Source organism: Haliaeetus albicilla, chromosome 3, assembly GCF_947461875.1.
Source record: "Haliaeetus albicilla chromosome 3, bHalAlb1.1, whole genome shotgun sequence".
NCBI classification, from domain to species: domain Eukaryota; kingdom Metazoa; phylum Chordata; class Aves; order Accipitriformes; family Accipitridae; genus Haliaeetus; species Haliaeetus albicilla.
The window spans coordinates 43,954,304-43,974,010 of record NC_091485.1 but is presented as its reverse complement, the minus strand read 5'-3'; the positions used below and the strand labels follow the sequence as shown (position 1 = coordinate 43,974,010).

Sequence of the window (19,707 nt, the reverse complement as noted above, 5' to 3'; positions counted from 1 at the left end):
TTTTTCATGTGCATTTCTTTTAGCAGACTAAATTAAGCGAGTCTGGTGTACGTTTTTAGGAAGGAACATTTCACACTGAATGGAAAAAATGTTCTATCACATATGAAATTCATGCAGCTGTGCGGAACTTGGTCCAGATGGTCTAAGACTATAAAACAACACTAAATGATAGACAGTAGGGCCTTCCCAAGATTATGTGATAAAGTCACAACCTCATATTTTGACCTAAATTTTCTGTCATGTATTGTTTCCTTCCAGATCAGATAGCTCCATTTTAATTTTTAACCAATCCTGAATATTCAATAGAAACTCTTAATAAACATTGCTGATAAGCATCTGAGCAGAAATCATGAAATATTTACAAAACGCCCCTTAGCTTCATTAAAACAATGCTGAGTCCGAAGTGCAGAAAACAGTGCCCTGGCTCTCCCCACAATACTAAACTGTTCACACCACTTAGCTTAAATAGGTAAAAATGCCTGGTTTTAAATATGCTTCAAAGAAAACCCAAAACACAGTCTACCAGCAGATTAATTCATGCATGCTGTTTAAGAAAATTAACAACAAGGCTGAAGAATGCTGAACAAATCACTAATAAGAAAGGAGCTTCAATTGATTTTGAAATAAATCAATAGGTGATTAACACAATATTTTTAAAGCAGTAGAATGTATATATATTATACAAACATATATATTATATTTTCAATACCTTTTTAGCTCTTAATCGAACAAGGGCTTTACAACAGTGAGCATGTCCCTATATTGACTATCAACTTCTTTGGAATGCCTTTAGTCTTTTATAACGAAAATCCAAAAACGGTCTGTGAAACAAGGCTACGACAAGCCATTCTGCAGTGAAAGATTTTAAATCATCCAGCCTCTTCTAATAGACTTGAGACTTATTGAGGTAGAAACCATAAAAAATGAAGAAGGGAAATTTAATCCCTGAAATATTGATTTGCACATTAATATCATATAGGCAGAGGGCAATTTGGCTTCATGGAAATGACACATTGTCGACCCTTGGTGAAGTCAGAGCCAATCTAACTGCTGAACATGTCTGAATCTCAAGAGTTATTAAGGGCTTCCCTTCTTGCCTTTATGACTTTTCTTCAGCCTACCAATGCAATCTTAAATGTATTATCTTTAAGAAATAATTGTAAAACCTCAGGGGTTTTCCAGTTAATGGAAGGGAGGCTAAACCACATCAGATTCTGAAATGCAACATTAAACCCTTGCAATCAACAAAACCACCTCAATTCTCATCCATCCAGTGCAGGATCTAATATTGTTATTAGAGATAATCAAATTTCATTGTGTAAATTTAGGCTCATGGTCAGAATGGAAGCAGTAAATTCTGCAATATTAAACAGTGATTTCTCTCGGCCCCCTTTATATGTTCTTTGCTGGTGCATCATCTTCACAAATAAACCTAAACTATTCAAAAACCGAGGAACACAACCGTCTCCCTATTCTGAAAGATGCACGCAATGCCATTTCTCATCTCCACAGCTTTCCTTTAGTTTTAACTTGATCTAGCGGATAAGTTTCATTTTAGAGAATAATAAAGCAGTATCACTGCATAAACCAAACAGCAGGTACTATTGCTGTGACTTACACAGATGGTTTACCTGACCTTTCTTTGTTCCTTGGGTAGGTTTCACTTTTGCAGATTTACGACTTTTCCCTCTATATTTCATTGACCCTCTATGTTCATTATCATAAAAATGAAAACTATTGGATACATGTTTATGTTGACAAAGTCCAAAAAGCCCACGACTAAAGGATAAAGAGATGCTACAATGCACTGTGTGGATCTCTAGATCGTACACTATAAATATTCAAGCACAGATAGCACGAATAACTGAATAATCCTGGTGAGCCCCAGCTCTGGAGCCAGGTGCAAGAGGTTAAAACAGCTGGCTAGCCATCTTTTATTTTGTGTGCCTTCCTACCGGCTGAAACCGCAAACCCTGAAAACTAGCAGATATTCCCTCAAGGTTGATTGTCTGATTTTTTTCATTTCAACCAGTTTAGTAGGATCCCCCAGTCGAGAAAAGAGAGAAACTCCTTAAATACAGTCGGTTGAATAGGAAGTGGAGCAACGATGATTAAGGCTCTTCCCCCCCACACACACCCCCCAACCTTCAACCCCCCGTTTATTTCCACAATCTTCTTTGTGCACCTTCCCATCCAAATGTTTGTATTCCTTATTTCAAAGAAAAGCACTCCGGATCGTTCTGTCAGTTTTGCCAGTAAATATAAAGTAAAACAAGTGTTGATGGCACTGAGAGTGTTACATACCCAGGCTGTGTTTTTGCATTGCTCTCAATGGAAGCGATCGATGCCCATGTCACAGTCGCGTCCCAATCGCAGCCAAGTCTCTGCCTCAATCTAACCAACAACAGGCAGGGCTGCAAAGGCTTCTCACTACCTCTTCCATCCATCCACCACCAAACTAAAAATATAATGCTACATATGATCTTTTTAAACACTCCACCACCGCTCCTAAGGATCGAGCCACTGCAAATCCAGGGGAAACACAATTGAAAAAAAAAAAAAATACACCATCAAAAAAACCACCCTCACAGCAACCACCCCAAAAGCACGCGAGCCCTCTCTTTCCACTCTCTTTCTCGCTCTCCTCCTGCCAACTACATAATCCTTGATTAAAAACGGAACAAGGCTAATAAAGAGAAAATTTAAAAAAAAAAAAAAAAAAAAAAAGAGGAGGACGGAATGGAGCCGAGGAAATACAACTGTCAGAAAACGGGATGGTCAGACTTCCTGAGTGAACCTGCCTGTGTCTGGCTTAATGTAAATCCACCATCTTCAGCCTGGCAAGTTGTCTTTTGGTTGGGCTTTTTTTTTTTTTTTTTTTTTTTTTTTTTTTTTTTTGTGGTGGGGAGGGGGGTGTTATGTTTGCGATCTCTGCCTTGGTACCTAAGGAGGAAGAGGAGGAGGAGGGTGTGTTATTGAATGGTGGCTAAAGCCTCCTCGGGACGGCGCTGAGGTGAAACAGGCTGAACCCGACTGATGTGGCTCCTCTCTCGGTTGGACCCAGTGCCCTAAGTAGCCGAGGAGAGACCCCCGGCCGCCCGGCTCGCAGGTAACAAAAGAAATACCAACCCGTGCGTTTTCTGCTGCCGCTGCTGGGGAGGCTGGGGGGGGTGGGGGGGTGGGGGAAGAAGAAGATGCAGGAGGGGAGGAGTGGAGGGGAACCGCCGTAAGTTGGCATCGGATGGGGGGAAAGTTTATTAGCATTTTTGCAGGAAATTTCATGTAAGGCGAGAGGGGGAAGCAGGGACGCGTCTGCCATTAGCCGCCGTGATGGGAAGGGATGCACTTGATTCTGGCACGAGCAGTTAGACAGAGCAGGAACCGAACTGCCTTCTCGCTGTCTATGAGCTTTTTTTTTTTTTTTTTTTTCGGTTGGCTGGGGGTTTTTTTGTGGTGTTTTTTTTTTTTAAACACCTTAGTCCTCGGTTTAAAAAAAAAACAGACCCCTGTCCCGCAAAACAACCGGCCCCCACCCCCCCCGCCTTTTCAAAAATCTCAGAAAGGCTGCGCTGAAAGAAGTAGCCCCGACCCTGCCCGCCAGGAGTCTTTCCTGCAGCGCGGAGCGGCGCGGGGCGGCTCGGCTCAGCACGGCGCGGCGGGGATGCCGGGGGCTCCGCCGGCGCACGGCCGGCAGCCGCTGCCCGCGGGCAGCCGCGCATCCCCGCCGGCGGGGCCGCGCCGCTCCGCTCCGCGCCGGGCCGGGCCGGGCCGGGCCGGGTCGGGTCGGGTCGGGTCGCCTCCCCGCGCCGTGCGGCGAAACTGACAGAGAGGCAGGGCGCGCTCCTAACGGGCTCCTCTTCCTCCTGCTGCCAGAGACGGCAGCCAGCAGCGCGATCCCCCTGCGCGCACACGCACACACACACACTCACACACACTCACACCCACTCGCACAGCCACCCCTGCCTCTGCTCCTCAGAAACCTACCTGCAAAATAAAAGGGGGGGGGGGGAGAGGGGAAAAAGCACCCCACACCTCCTGTACAAACGCACGCAGCCAGGGTCCCCATTGCCCTGCTGGCATCCTCCCCCCCCCCCCCGCCCGAAAACGAAAGTTTGGGAGGCCGAGGGGGGTGGAGATGGGGAGGAGAGGGAAGGAGGGTGGGAGAGCGGAATGCGCCTTCAAAAAGCACCTCAAAGTTTTGGGGGGACCGAGCTGCGAAACAGGAGTGCGAGCTCTGAAGGGGCTGGCAGGCGATGACTTCTGACAGCCGTAACGTCTTTCCTAATCTGACAGTATTCCCCCCCCTCCCCGAGCTCCCTACCCAAAAAGAGCGAAATAAAAAGTGGGGGGCACCCCCCGAACCTCTTCTGCAAACTGAGCGGGGTCCTCCACTTAATCCGAAAGTTACAGCCCGAAAGAGAAAAAAACCAAACCCACAGCCCCAAACCAAAACAAAAAAAATACACAAACAAAACGTAACCCCTGGAATAAAAGAGAAAGGGAGAGAGAGAAAGAAAGAAGGGAGAGGAAAAAAAGCAGCCCCTCTTTCCCAAATGAGAGCAAATACTGTACCTAAAAATGGGGAAACAGGCAGAAAAAGGGGGGAGAGAGAGAGGGGAGAGATACATGGGATCTGGGGATGTGAGTGTGTGTGTGTATGTGAGAGAGAGAGAAAGAGGCACAGAGAGAGGGGGAGAGAGAGAGAGAGCGAGAGCGAAATATCAAAGATTGTGCAAGATCAGCCTGGAAAGATAATCGATACTCGACCTAAATTTAACACAAACTACTCAATAAAAGTTAAAGAAAAAACTTACTTTCCATTTCCCCTTGCAGTTCCTACTGGATCTTCGCCTCTTTTTTTTGTTTTGCTTTATTTACTTAACAGCTGATCACATCCAAGTAAACGAGAGAAGGTTCATTAAAAAAATAATAAAAAAAAAATAATCCTCCAACTTTATTGGGTGAAAATAAAAATGATTGAGCAAGAAGTGGGGGGCATGGAGCGGTCCTTTGGGGTCCGGGAGTTGTTAAAGCATGTGCCGACCGCGGTCTCGCTGTTTGGTTGTGAAGGGGTTGGGAAAAGGAGGAAAGGAAATGAAAATCCGATATGTCTTTATTCTGCTAATTATTATCGTTTTAGCCCTGTTTAAAAAAATGGCTGATTAAGTTGAGTGCGCATGTCTTTGTGTGTCTATTCCCGATATGCACTCTGGGAATGAGAGAGAGAGAGAGAGAGAGGGGAGAGAGAGAGGAGAGAGAGCGAGAGAGAGGGAGAGAGAGGGAGAGGGAGAGGAGAGGGAAGAGGAGAGGGAGAGGTGTAATTAGTGAGGTGATCAACATTCTCCGGGCTGCAAATGACGCGCAGCCCCGGAGCCGGGGAAGCCGGAGCTGCCGCGGCTGCCGGCCGGGGGCTCGCCGGGGCTGCGGGAGCCACGCAGAGCTCAGCCCGGAGGAGAAGGGGCAGCAGAAAGGAGCTCGTGGATACAAACACAAGTCTGCAAACTTCATTAGTAACACAGACACACACGCACAGGCACACAGAGTAGATGGCTAGGGAAAATTAAAAAAAAAAAAGGGGGAAAAAAAAAAGAAAGAAGCGGGGGGGGCCGGGGGGGCGGCAGACTTGCTCTTTTAACTGTTCGGGAACTTAAAAGAAACGGGTCCAAATTAATTATTCTATCAGGGAGATTTTTCTTTCTGTCTGTCTGCCTGTCTGTCTGTCTCTCTCTTCCCTTTTCTCTCTTTTCATGGGGATTTAATGAAAAATATATGTTTGCAATGGGATAATGAACGTCCGACACCTCTGTAAAAGGAAAGATAATACGTCTAAGACAGGGAATAACTGCCCATACGGAGATAAAGATGGATTTATTTACACATACACACATGCGCGCACCCGCATCCTACATTGTATTTACACATATGCACATACACTCCGCATACACACTGTCACGCAAAACATAACACACTTTATTTGGTGGCTGCCATGTAATTGCTTGGAGATACCAACAAAGTAAAAAGCAAAGCCTTCCAGAATATACAATATCAACTGTAAACAGCCTTATCAAAATGAAGTAAATATCAGCCCAGGGAAAGAGTCTCTTTGCATACAATACAGGTTTCATGCATATACATGCATCATCTTCCACTTTCCCTCCAAGTATTGATATTTTATTAATATTTTATCTACTATATTTTACCAGACACATTTCATTCGGGGAGGGGGGGGGATTATTATGATGAAAACTAGGGTAAAATGTACAGATGTCATTATAAATTGGAATCTTCTACAAATATTTTCCTGTGTGGGATTTAAGAAGATTGCTTCTCATTTGAAAATCTAATTATCTTAACCTAATACTGCAGATGTGAATATGACTGACACTTTCATTAAAAGATAATTAACTAAAACTAGGAATAGACATACTTTAAAATACCCCCTACTGAAGATAAAAACATGACTATTCAAAAAGCATCCGAATACACCGCAGGAACACGTGCAGATTTTTGATAATGCTATTCCAGAAACGGGTAGACCAGAAATGGTCACTAAGTCACAGGTATGTGCAAGAGATATTTACAGTACCAAGGACCCCGTGCAGGTGAACCACAACCTTAGAGCTGACATGCCTTTGAAGTTCGTGATTCCTGTGATACACGTCAAAACCTTGTCTTAGGCCTTAACCACCAAAACCAGCAGGAAGGTTTTATCACAACCTTCCATTAAAAGCGCACACACACAACAACAAACCAGCAAAAACCTGGATGGCAGAAAAAGGCACCTCTCTGGGCCCTAAACCTTCTACTCCAGGAGAACATTTTGCAAGTACTGGAACTAACGCTAATAGGAAAATCCCCACCTGATGATGAATTAAGGCTGCCCTTAAGGAAGCACAGGCCAGTGTCAGGGAACCGAGTTGCTAAAAGCAGATGTTTAAGGTCAGAGTGAAGGTCCTGATAGTTTTGGAGGGGAAAAAAAAAAAAAAAAAGGTCTTCGGAAAGGGGAGGGAAAAATAAGACAAATATAAAAATCGCCAGCCTGAAAGAACAGCTATTCCAAAAATCAGAGCCTGCCAATAAAGAGGGGAACATAGAAGGAGCCCTACCCCAATCCAGAGAAACCTTACTTCAAACTTCAGGAAAATCTCCAAGACTCGAACTTCAGGAAAAGTCAGGGGCACTTGAGGGTTAGTAAGAGCAACTTTATTCCTTTTTCAAACCTCACCTAAGCATTGCACCAGCTCATCAATGAAAAAAATGTGAGCGTATGTATGCAGATTTCCACAGGCACTGCACCCTGTGAATGAAGGTAATAGGGAAAGTAGCGATATTCTGCATCGTTGTTTACACGGTGGAAAAAAAATGCAAACAAAGAGTGAAAATGAAATCTCTGAAACCCGTTTATAGTTATCAGATTGAGGGAGTACGATGGAAAGAGGGCTTTTAGGCTTAAATTGTAGACGAAACGGGACTCTTAGATAGAAGGATGCATTGTCCATTCAAGTGTATGCCTGAAGGATGGTAACCCATTTCCTAAGACTGAAGACAATTAAATACAAAGTGATGAAGAAACACCTGAGAACAATACATCTATTTCAAATTCAAGTGAAGAAACACGTATACTTAATGTCACAGAAGAATAAGGAAACGAAGATAATTTAGTTTTAAAGTCGTCCCCCCGCACCTCCCCCACCACCTCCTTTATTCCTAGTGCTTTTTTCCTGGTGAAACATCAATATCATTAATGTCATTAATGTCAAAACACCAAACGTCAGAACAGTCAAGTCATTCTTTTTTGGCTGTAGATTTTTTCCCTTTCTGTCTTCTTGGAGGGGGATATAGGTTTATGGTGTTCTTGAGTTACAGCTAAAGGAACAAAGGGGGGGGAGGATACAGGCAGGAATTGCGAGAGGGGAGTCCACATTTTTCAGTGTTTCTTCTGCCACTGTTTACTGTCCTTCCTAACGTTTTAAATCCCCCCCCCCCCCTCTTTTTCTCTCTCCCTAAAAATAGTAGCTATCGGGGGTGTGTGCGTGTGTGTGTGTAGGGAAAAAAAAAAAGAAAAGGCACTACGGGATGTTAACAGTTTAGAAGAAACCCGGGGATCGCCACGTAGCTAGGAAAAATCGAAGAAGGTTAATTCCGGGAGGCAGCAGCAGCAGCAGCAGCAGCAGCAGCAGGTTTGTGGGCTGTGATAAGAGCGGAGCGCGGCGCGGGCTGGGGGAGGCAGGCGAGGGGGACCCGGGGCCGGCCGCCGCGGCTGCGGTGGGACCCGGCGGGCGGCGGGCGGCGGGCGGCGGGCGGGCTCCCCGGCGGCGCGGCCCGGCCCGGCCCGGCCCGGCCCGGCTCCCGCTCCCCTCTCTCCTCCCTCTCTGGCTCAGCTGATCGCCCCCGAAGACTCTCGCCTAACCTCTCAGCTCCTCTCCTCTGGTCTCGGTGGACCCCCCGCCCACCGCCTCCGAACTTCTCCTGCAGGCACCGTTACACGTTTGGGGTTTTTTTCGAGCCTCCTGTTGAAACCACAAAAAGCTCTTGATAGTGACGTTACATTTCAAAGAGAGGGAAGGGAGAAAAAATGGAAAAAAAAAAAGCTCTCAGCCCTTTCTGTCCTCCACCACCTCCAGCCTCAGCCCCAAGGAAAACTTGTTGGCCTGGGCGAGACGAATCTGGTGGGGGCTGGAGCCCGAGACTGACCATTCTCTGACAGACAAAGAAATCCTAGCCCAAACCGGGCTCTCTTACACCACGTCTTTCCTCCGCCAAGCTCATTTCACTCCCTAAATCTGCGCTGCTGACACACAGGGGCACAAGGATCTGCATAATTACAGCCACAGCCGCTCCCCTTTTTAATAAACCGACATAATTCCCTAATAAACGTCCCCTTCCCCCACCTTCTCCTGTCCCCAGACCCCAACCCAAGGGAAAGGGGATCCGTGTCTTTTTACTGCGTTCCCTGAGTCCATAGATGAGCTCAGTTTGAAACGAGGTATTACAAGATTTCAGTGTTACAGACCCTTTATCTGAGCTACAGACACTTTCAGATCCCCAGCCCCCACCTCCTCTCCTTTTTGTTGTCTCTTCTCCTCCCGGGGGCTATTTGACAAAGGCAGTGTGTTAACTAACATTTTTGTTTAACTCAGCAACTTCTTTTCAAAACATACTTAAACCTGATAGCAATCTCTTGTACTTTTTTTTTTCTTTTTCTTTTTTTTTTTTTCCTTTCCCGAGATGAAATTGACTTTGAACCCAAAGCGTTTGGCTATTATTAATTATTTCTTTCTTTGCAGGTATCACGTATACAAATCTATTCTTAATTTACAACACCCCCCCCCCCCCAATCATCAAACACATTCCAGTACACACTAAAAAAGGGCTGGGGGGAGGGAAGGGAGGGGGGAGGGAGAAAACAAAAATCCCCGATCTCATTCCTAGAAAGTTTTGTTCGAAAAAGAAATAAAACAACGATAACATATTGCATTTCAATTATGCCCTCACTGCCCCAGATTTGGCATTCACCTTCTGAAAGTGCGTCTAACGAGCAGTGACCTAAGACAAAAATCACAGCCGAATAGTATAGACATCTTGCTGAGATTTTGAGCTAAATAGTGCCGTTCCCGATTGGCTTTTGTCGTTGTTGTTGTTATTTTGGCTGGAGCCGCACAAAAACGCGCACCCGGACGTTACTATAAATAAAAGCCTTCCAGGTCTAAGTCTGCTGCCGGCGTTTCCTCCGGAGCCTTAACAGCCCCTTTTCAGCTCCTTTCTTGGGCAGATCGCGGGGATTAAATGCCCTGAACCTGAGCTCCTGGCCTTGGATGGGAAGGGAAAGAAAAAGGGAGAGGGAGAGAGAGAAAGGAGAGGGTGAAGGAGCCAGGCGCCCTCTGGGCTTTCAGAGGTCAGCGCTTTGACAGTGCTCTGACCTCCCTCCCCTCCCGGCAACCACCCCAGTGTTTATAAACAAAAACAGTCAGGACTAGCCCCAAACAATAGCAATTCACCAACTTCACAGGCACTTCACTAGCTCTTATGCAAATCGAGGAGAACGACCGCTTACCACCGCTCCCCCCCCCCCCCCCCCATCCCCTCCAGAAAGCCCAAGAGCATATTTCCAGCAGTGATATATCCAAGGGAAAAATTTTACATTCTATCCGGGAAAAGGACAAAAAGGGACTTCAGAAATAAAACGGTTCTGGTAGAAAGACAGACAAAAAGGGAGAAAAAGCCAATAAAACTACCGATCTTACTGCAGAAAGAGGAAAGTTATGAAATATTTATACCTAAATCCAACAATCCACACTGCCAATAAAACAGGAATCTTTGTTGTGTAGACAATATGCTAAACTACCTCTGCGACAAACAGCGATTATAAAACAACCAGGAAAAGTTATTTTCGCCCAAGGAGCCAAGTTTTCAAAGAAAACGTGTGGATTTTACAGCTAAATAAAAGCCACCACCTCTGTGTTATCCGTAAAAACTACACATAAATTAAAAGCACCGTTAAAAGAAAAAAACCTTCCAGCAAGCAAGCAGCACATCTGATCTGACTTACAAAAAAGTATAATTAAAACCATCTTTAATTACAAAAAGCAGCAAGCGAAAACTAAATGAATCAATGCTTTCTCCCCAAAATGTTGTCCGCCAAGGTATAGAAATGATAGTTCTATAGTCCTGCATTAAAGCGTAACTGAAACTCCACAGTTCAGGAATTGATTACGCGATAAGGAAAAAAAAACCGTAAAAGAAAAAAAAAAAGGTCCTAATGATTTTCAAACTTTTGTTTAAAAATGATGAAGATCAGAAAAGGTTGGAGGAAAAGTTAAAGGAAATATACCTCAAGAGAAAAAAGACCATCTCCTTTTCTTCTTTGTCTATCAGTCTCCAGTTAAAGCATATGGAAAATGTTTTCAAAATGCCTAGATTTGGCACATTGTCATTGCAAAGAGAGGAGCGCAGTGATGCTGTTATAGAAAATGGGAAATAAATTCAGGATTGGGTGCTGCCTCCTTCAATGCGGATTTATCTAAGTTTAATTTAATATTCCGCAATCACTGTATGATCGCATATAATTCACCAAGATCTTTAAGGGCTTTGCCTAAATATGTTGACCACAGGCACAAAGTAATTTAATCAGATTATTTCCTTCTTTTATTTGTGTTTATTTTTCTCATTAAAAACACTTTAAATTGCAATTGTAAATAATAGAAATGATGGAATATTAGGTCTGGGGTGAACAAACGCTCAGAGAAGGCATTAGCTTTATTAAAATCATTCTGAACGTAAAATCAAAAAGCACAAAATGGTTGTTTGTAAAACACTAAACCTTTAATCGATTTATTGGCATTCCGATCGATTAGATAAACGGAAATCTATAGTAAACATAAAAGCATTTAAAATATTTTTCTCTCATTTATAAACAAAACTTTTCTTTTCAGTAGAAAAAAATGATTATCAAACGACTAACAGGAAATTCTTCAGATATCAAATTACGATAATAAAATTATTTCCACATGGAAAGGGATAATGACAATGATGATAGTAATTATAATAATGAATAATTCAACAGCCCTTTGACATATATGGAAGAGCCTGGTTCAAAACCAGCTTTTGAAGGGGGCTACTTTTAGGGGATTTTTTAAAATAAAATTGAATTTTGAGGCTGAAATGCTTAGATCAAGTGGCAGTTTAGGTGCAAGTGCGAAAGTTGCGTTAATTTTTTCCTGCATTTTTCAGGCGGGAGCGTTCACTTTGACATCGCCCTTTAAATTAAGTTACCACTCATTAGCAGAAAAAAAGTATGTAAATATATAAGCTACCCCTGAAATTGTGAGGGGAAAGCTGTGTCTTCACGCCAGGGCGATGGGGACGGGGACCCTTTACCTTATAATTTAAACGATTTGCCTAGCTCGCAGTGTACCTTCCAGATTACCGAAAAATTCTGCGAGCAATAATGTATTTGACCATTTAAGTGAAAGAACAGAATTTATTTAGAGGTGGAAGGTGGGGAACTGCAAGCCGGAGAAATGCAGCAATCAGAGCTTGTGGCATTCTGGCTGCGCGAAGAGGAAGTGTTGCTGTAACGGGTATTATGTTTATTTGATAAAGAAAATCAATGAAAGTGGCTGTAAAGTAGTTAGTGAGGCGTGTGTTTGGGACTCGGGTTGAATAGTGACTCCAGCGGGCTGGTCGATGAGCTCTAAGAGCTCTGGAAATCTAACCTAACCCTCAGAGTGAGCTCTCTCTCACTCAGTGCTGCACCTTCCCTGGGCTGGGAGACTTCAGTCCTTGTCTCCTCCCTCTGTCTCCTTCCTTCTCTCCCCACATCCCTCCCTCTGTCCCTCCTTCCCTCTCTCCCAGTTCTCCGCTCCCACTTTCCTTCTTCCCATCCGCTCCAACCAGTCTCTCTCCCAGGTTTATTTGCTCTCCTTAATCTCTCCCTCTCTCTCTCTCATTCCCTCTTCCCATGTCTGCCGTAGCTGTTTCCTCCCTTTCCAGCTGGTCCTCTGAGTTTTCCTGTACTCTTGGAAGCCTTCCTCCTCCTCTAATTCTCTTCCTCCCCTCTCAGGTCGCTGTATTCCTAAGTTTTCTTCCAGCCTTTTTCCTGTCTGTCTTCACCAGCCAGATTTATCTCTTATTTTGGATTGGTTCCTCCGGACATGTGCTATATTAGTAATTATCCCTACTCATTTCCCTTTCACACACCCAGGCTGAAGAGATGAGCGCACCACTCTCTTTCCTCACTTGGGATATTTGCAGCATTGCCTAATCTTCAGCGGTGCTGTATTTTAGACCTTCTGCAGCTATTCCCCCCTTTTCTCCCGCTAATCTTCATTCCCTCTAATTTACAACAGAAATGTTTCTCCTCCTCCTTTTCATTTCCTACTTTACAATTTCCTTTGGGGTTTCTAAATAGCAGTGTGTCCTTTGCATTTCCCTACCCCCATGTCTTTCACTGTTTCACTTCAGCTATTTTATTTACCCGGTTGCTAGAGGAATATTTCTTTCCTTAACAAGTTTATCTCCCTGTCTTTCAGCCCCAGCCTATAAAAAAGAAAGAGAGAGAAAAAAAAAAAAGGGAAGATAAAAAAAAAAAGTTGAGCTTGTGGCTCTTTTCTGCGAAGTAACTTGGTTTCAAACTTCTGGTTTGGATTATGTGTCATTATCTATTTTCCCTTATCGCATCTCCCGTTGCCCTCCCCACCCCCCTTCGCTAATAACATCTTTAGTGTGGTCAATCTTAAATATGGCAGATCTCTGAAAAATGCTTCCTCTCCAGCTCTCTGCTGGAATTCATTACTCTCCCCACTGCGCCGCGTCTGCGGGGCCCGGCGCGGCCCGGGGCGCGGAGCCCCGCGGAACACCCCTCACCCCCCCCACCCCAGAGCCGCCGCGGGGATGCGCCGCGTCCGCTCCCCGCCGCCCGCCCGCCCGCCCGCAGCCGCCGGGCAGCGCCCCCGCGCCGCGGAGCCCGCGCTATGGCAACGCCGGGGACCGCGCGGGGACCGGCCGCGGCCGCTGCGCTCCCGCGGGGCCCCGCCGCCCGCCGCGGAGGAGCAGCGACGCGGCCGGGGCAGGCGGCCCGCGGGGGGGGCGGGGAGGGGGCAGCCGTCCCCTCCGCGGGCCCGGCAGGTGCGAGGGCTCCGCGGCGGGAGAAGCGCGCCCCGCGCGGCTCCGCGGCGGAGGGCGCAGACCGCCCCGCGCTGCGTGCCCTCCGCCGGCCACGGCAGCATCCCCTCGGCGGGGAGGAGGTCAGCTTTCCCCGCCGGTCTACCTGCCCTCGTTTGTCCGGGGGGCAGAAGGTGGGGTTTGGGGTCTGATTCTTCTTAACTCTTTTTTTTTTTTTCTTTCCCCTCCCCTTTCTTTTTTTTTTTTTCTTGGCCTTTTTCCTTGTTGTGCCCTGATCGTCTGGAGTGGGATCTAGATGAGGGATCCCCCCTGGCGAAGTCACTCATGTGCTGCTGGCTGTGACACATGCTACGTGTGTCGCCTTTGTATGGTCCTGGTTGGGCCACATGCACTTAGCCTGCAGTTTATTGCAGGATTTGTTTTTCGTGTGCACAGTGAGCGCTGGAATAAAAAAGCGTTTCAAAGGGTACCACTAGAGTTGACGTTTCAGGCCTGCTCTGAGTTTCAAATACACCTTAACCCGAGGAAATGATTGTTCCAGGTTAAGTGGCCCTACCCTGTCCTTTGTTTCATTATTTGGGTTCTTCTGTTTTGTTCCTGTAACAATTCTTCTTAAGCAGCTGGAGGAAGAAATCTGTTTTATTAATTTCATCCATGTTGACTGAAACATTTTCACTGTTTTACATATGGCTGGAGTTATGTTTAGACTCACTTCTTCTCTGTAGGTTACACGCACAAAGTGAACAGCATGGGCCCAATCCTGCCAGTCCCTTCTTGAGTGAGTAAACATCAATCTGGCCCATTGTCAGAAACTCTCGCTACCGTCAGGGCCTCCGGTTGGTGTGAAGTCTGATAAAATGGCTTTACCTGTTCCAGGCACCTATAAGGCTACCCCAAACAAATGTTGTCACCTAGCTCATATAATTCTGGTTTGCTAAAAGCATGCTACATGTTTTGTGAACTAAGCCTCTAATAGCTATAACTTTCTGCTTTGCTTAAATGTGCTTCAGGGAGGAGTGATAGCTGTTACTTTAAATGTTTTGCAGCACCGACACAGGCACAAATGGAAACGAGTATTTTAGATAGTTTCAGACAAAATACAATCCACAAACAAGGCAAACAATATCATCCAAAAGTCTTATTAACTAAAACCCAGTGTAGAAGTGCACATTTTACAAATATTTGCCCAGGAACTTAGACTGTTAAATTCTGTCAATATCTCCATCACCCCTGAAATTATTGCTCACCTATATCCATAGTGACCCCAAATTGTCAGAGAGAAAGCCTGCCAGTTGTAAATCCACACGGGGCTACAAGAGGATTGCAATTTATTATAAAGCAGAAATGTTACTGAAGGGAAAATTGGTGCTTATTCCCAAGTCCACACCTGAAAGGAACGCACTTTCCAGAAATAAAGATCTTACAGAGGATTGTTCAACATTTCTTGTGAGATACCGTCATCATACTAGGTAGATGATATTTATTCTGAATTCTTTTTAACCCACTATGAACGCTTTGCAAAAAATTTGTTTAAAAATGAAAGGGATACTGAAATTCAACAACCCCTCAAAAAAATTAAAATATATACTTACGTTGCAGACTTTATCTGTGACAGTACATTACAGAATAGTCAGGATAGAGATATACCTTTTCCTTCTTTCTCCAAAATGATCTAGCTTCCTTCTGAAATGATTTTAATGAGCGCAGAAATATTTTTTATATTATTTAAGAGAGGAAATGAAGGGCTATTTTAAAACAAAATTTAAAAGTATGTTTTAATACTCCGAAAGACAAATATGGAATATATGTATTGTGGGGAAAGACCTGATTATAAACAAGTGTGTATGTGCATTCCTTCAGATGACAGCGTGCACACTGTAGTTAGAGTCAGGATTTTTGATCTTTTGGTCCACATGTTTTTAAGAGAAAATGATTGTAATGTAAGATAAGCATAAACAAATTCAAAGAGCATCTGAAACTTATTCATAAAGGTAAAATCAATTTAAAAAATCTAAAATGCTATTGATTGTGAAGAAGTGTTTGCAAAACACTCAATCCTAAAAGGTGATCACATGATTTTTTAGTATTTACTCCCCAAATAGACTTGTGAATCTAAAAAGATGCTAACGTGGACAACTTTCCCCTTTCAGTTCATTTCTGGTGTCAGTAATAATAATGAACAGAGGAAACGTATTCCACTCTTTTGTCCTGAAACTCCTTTAAAATTATCTCTTCACAGAGGCATCCTTAGAAATTAGAAGTATCCTAGGAATCGGTATTTCTACCAAATAATTATTTTAAAACTGGATATATGTGCCATTTTCCTTTCTTTTTCAGTAGGTAGTAGTGAGTATTGATTGATAAGATAATAGTAAAAAGAAGGAAATAAACCCTAAAACTAAAACATGCTGTAAGGCAACAAATAGATATTTTTACATTTATGCTAAAACACTTGTATTTTCTTTTAATAGGAAGTCTTCATAAATTATTAAATCACACCTGATCCAGTTAATAGTGAAGTTAACTACCATCAGGTAAAATGCTGTTTTCTGTGTAGGATTTATACTTTAGTCCCACAGACACTTCATATCCCCGTTCCACATTTTTTTTGTTAACATTATTCAAACTTTTATTTTAGGACTATTGTAATAAGTAAAACATATGTGTGTGTGTGTGTGTGTTTATGCACAAACACACGGAAACAATTGATCTGTCCCTTTTTCACACAAAAATATTTGTGTGTAGCTATATATTTAGATGCATACAAAGGACTGCTCAGTTTTTGGTTTTGGCACAGTAATTAAGGTAGCAGGATTCAGATATGGTTTAATGCTGAACTTTCAAAATTTAACATTAGAGCTCCTGGTTCATCTACAACAGGATGGATACTGTGTTTATAGAGTTCATTCTTGACCTTACCTGAGTAAGTACTTTAAGTTAAAGTATGAGATGCACCTAGAGGGGTAATACATTGAGTTTAATAGGAAGACAGTTAATAACCTTTTTTCATCCTCATGCACTATCAATCATGGCTGTCACCAGTCTGCTGAATCAAAGCAAAAGTGTTCTTCACAGATGACTGATTAGAAACGCAAAATCACAAGATCCATCTTCATGGTCACTTTTATTATAGTCATTTTTAAACTGACAGCAACCTGCTCAGTTTCAGCAGACTGGGCATCACAAATAGTGTCACTCAGTGCAGCTAAGCATGAGAAGATGTTGGCTGGATTATACTTAAAAATAATTAGGCCCAAAGCCTTTTGTGGAAGCAAGAAAAAGGATTTTCTTGGTTCCAGCCCCATCTTTTCAACACTAGCAGTAGGCTAGGTTTTTACAGTGGGTTACTATTAGAAAATATTTTCCTTCTTCCACTCCTAGTGAATTAATCAGTTTTAGGTGGCCCTTGGATACTTTTTAAAAACAATACCTTTGCTGGTAATGCGACCAGTCAGCTTTGATAGAACCACTCTTAAGCATAGGCTTAACATTACATCCTGCTATTTGTACAGTGCAGTGATGAACTGTTGGTTTCCAGCCTTCTGAGGAATATTGCAAAAGCTAATTACCTTGTTAACTAGATTTGTTTCAATAACATTGTCTCCTGTTCAAATAAACTAGTGAACAGTTCAGCAGTTTAAGGTTATTTATAAACTAAATAGGCTCCAGCAAATTTAAAATCAAAATGGTATAGGCAAGAGGCAGAGGGAGAAAGAGGGAGAGAGGGAACACTGACACTGCAAGTTGTGCTCTGTTCCGGTGTGTTTCCAAAATGCAGTGAATTCTAATATAAGAAAAGGTACTCAGTAATGTGGAAAAATGAAAGGTTTTTTTTTTTTTAGAAATATGGTAAATATTGAATTTACATTGTGACTTACAGTCTTTAAGCTTTGTACATACTAAGCCAAATTGTGTAAATTGCTATTGACTCCAAAGGGTGTTTTTCCTGTGTGAAAACTGTAGGATTGGTTCCTTAATGTAAATAAAAGCCTTTCACTCTACTTAACGCTGCTTAACATCGGTAAGAAAATAATAGATTCTGATTTGGAATTTTGATTCAAGGACTGATGGAGTGAGAAGACAGCCAAGACTAATTTTTAAATTAGGTGGAAGCTAAATAGGCCTCCCTCAAAACTCTTCAAAATCTTTTCCCCTTTTTAAAATTTAAATTCCACTTCATCTTGTAAACACAAAATAACATATTACACCAGCTGAGCATAATTTTAGAATTATCTTTAGCATTCCAGTGAAATGGTGCATCTGGTTTGCCACTTAACTTTAAACCCCAAAAGGTAGTCTTATTAGTAAGCCTGATTTGTGGGGCTGTGATTCCTTTAATATGGCTCAAAGGACTTTAAGCACTGTATATCTAAAACTTTCCTTTCTAACATGCTTGCTAACTAAGGTGACTTTGGTGGGCTGCGGTATCAGACCTTTCTTGCAGTGCCCCTTGTAGTGCCCCTTCCCATCCTCCTCTCTCAAACTGGAGGGCAGGACTTTGGTCAAGTAGGGCTTGTCCAAAAGGCAACGCTCTTCATTTCCACCCTCAGACCTCACTCTTGCTTTTCTCACCAGGCTACGCGTGCACACATGCGCGCGCGCACGCACACACCTGCTCTCACGCTCGGTGGTGATGAAATGAGGTGTATACAAACAAACTCTCTCACAGACACACACACGCACACTCAAAAAGCATGCTACATACGTGTTCTTAAAACTGTACAACATGAACTGGCACACAGTCACTGGTTCCTGGATAGTTGTGCTGACATATTTATCCCAAGCTAGTCATGCCAGGAGAATATCTTCAATTAACATATCTTTAATAGTTTTATAATATTTCCACATACTGCATAAACAACTGTGAGACTGAAGGAGGAAAGAGGGGAGCAAAGTAGGCAGTTTTATGTCCAATTGAGATTCACATGCTCTGTAAACAGTTTCATTCTTTTTCCCCCGTTAATGCTTATCTTAAGGTTATAATTAGCATTTGATAATATGGTCCCATGTAGAGACTCCCTGTTTGTTAAAATGGTTTTAACATGCATGTCTATTTTCTGATGAAAAATTGATACACTAATGCTGACTGACATCTGTCTAAAAATCAAAGAGGCTAAGTATGTCTGAATTTAAATTTATGAGCATTAATCAAAAGCTAATCAAGCAGAGAAACTAACAATGTCTACTGATAAGTAACACAATCATATTTTAATAATGATGCTTTTGGGGGGAAGACAATGTTATTTAATTAACCTTTTTTTTCCCATTAGGTATTTTTAATAGTATATTCTCAACATAATAGCTAGGGAAACTTGACTGTAAATTATTCATGTGCACCTTTGTGTGTAGTAAGGACCTATTTTAAAGAAAACCTGAGATCTGAAAGTATAAACATCTGCATTAAGGAAAAAAATAATACATTTGTTTGGGCTACAAATACTTTCAAGTTTCAAGTAGAAGTTGTCCTTTTTTCTAAATATTAAATAGTACTAATCTACTTCCTAGGGATTTTTTCAAGCCCAGTTACCATTTTAAGACAGTGTGGAAAAGGTGATCAGTAGCCTGAGTTAAGCACATAGTAAATCCTTGTGTCTCTAATAATGAGCATAAGTAGGATGAGCAATGGTAAGAAATTTTGTGGGTTTTTTTGCTATCACAATGAAAGCAGACACAGGTAATAATCATTAAAGATATTTTTAATTCCTCAAGAAAACAGCTACATCAACCTGACTTTGTAAACTTTTAGAATGCATATGTTGTTTTACTGTACATGTTATATCTTCCCTCAAAGTGCTGTATTGCTCCTTGTGTGCTTATTTACTACATCATTACACCTGCTTATCCAGAATATCTATTACATATTAGTATGTAACCCAGAGTTAACTTTAAAAGACTAGGATTTTCAGAAATAAACTTCAAATTAACTATATTTCCAGCTACAATTCTATCTATCAATTCTTATAAGACATGACTGAAGTAAGTACTAACATACTATTGGTTCATACTATCTTTTCACAGGAAACATTACAGTAGAACTATTATAACATATTTAAGTATTGAATGCATATAAACATTTTGTAAGAT

At 42.7% G+C, this 19,707-nt stretch overlaps 1 protein-coding gene and 1 long non-coding RNA gene across 6 annotated transcripts in view; one reads left to right on the top strand and one right to left on the bottom strand.

The window, feature by feature from the left end:
* ZFHX4 (zinc finger homeobox 4) overlaps window positions 1–5,331 on the bottom strand; it is a 152,826-nt gene extending 147,495 nt beyond the window's left edge. For 2 of the 4 annotated variants that reach the window (XM_069779546.1, XM_069779548.1), the window contains exon 1: window positions 4,815–5,330. The gene's annotated coding sequence lies outside the window, so the exon portion shown is untranslated. Of the gene's footprint in view, window positions 1–2,304; window positions 2,436–4,814 lie in introns of those variants that run through there. The other 2 variants (XM_069779549.1, XM_069779547.1) reach the window with 2 other exon arrangements.
* Window positions 2,792–19,707, top strand: part of LOC138684779 (uncharacterized) — a 36,047-nt gene continuing 19,131 nt past the window's right edge. The window contains exons 1-3 of one of the 2 annotated variants that reach the window (XR_011324053.1): window positions 2,792–3,109; window positions 14,349–14,401; window positions 16,095–16,157. This is a non-coding gene — a long non-coding RNA (uncharacterized lncRNA). The remainder of the gene's footprint in view (window positions 3,110–14,348; window positions 14,402–16,094; window positions 16,158–19,707) is intronic. The other variant, XR_011324052.1, reaches the window with a different exon arrangement.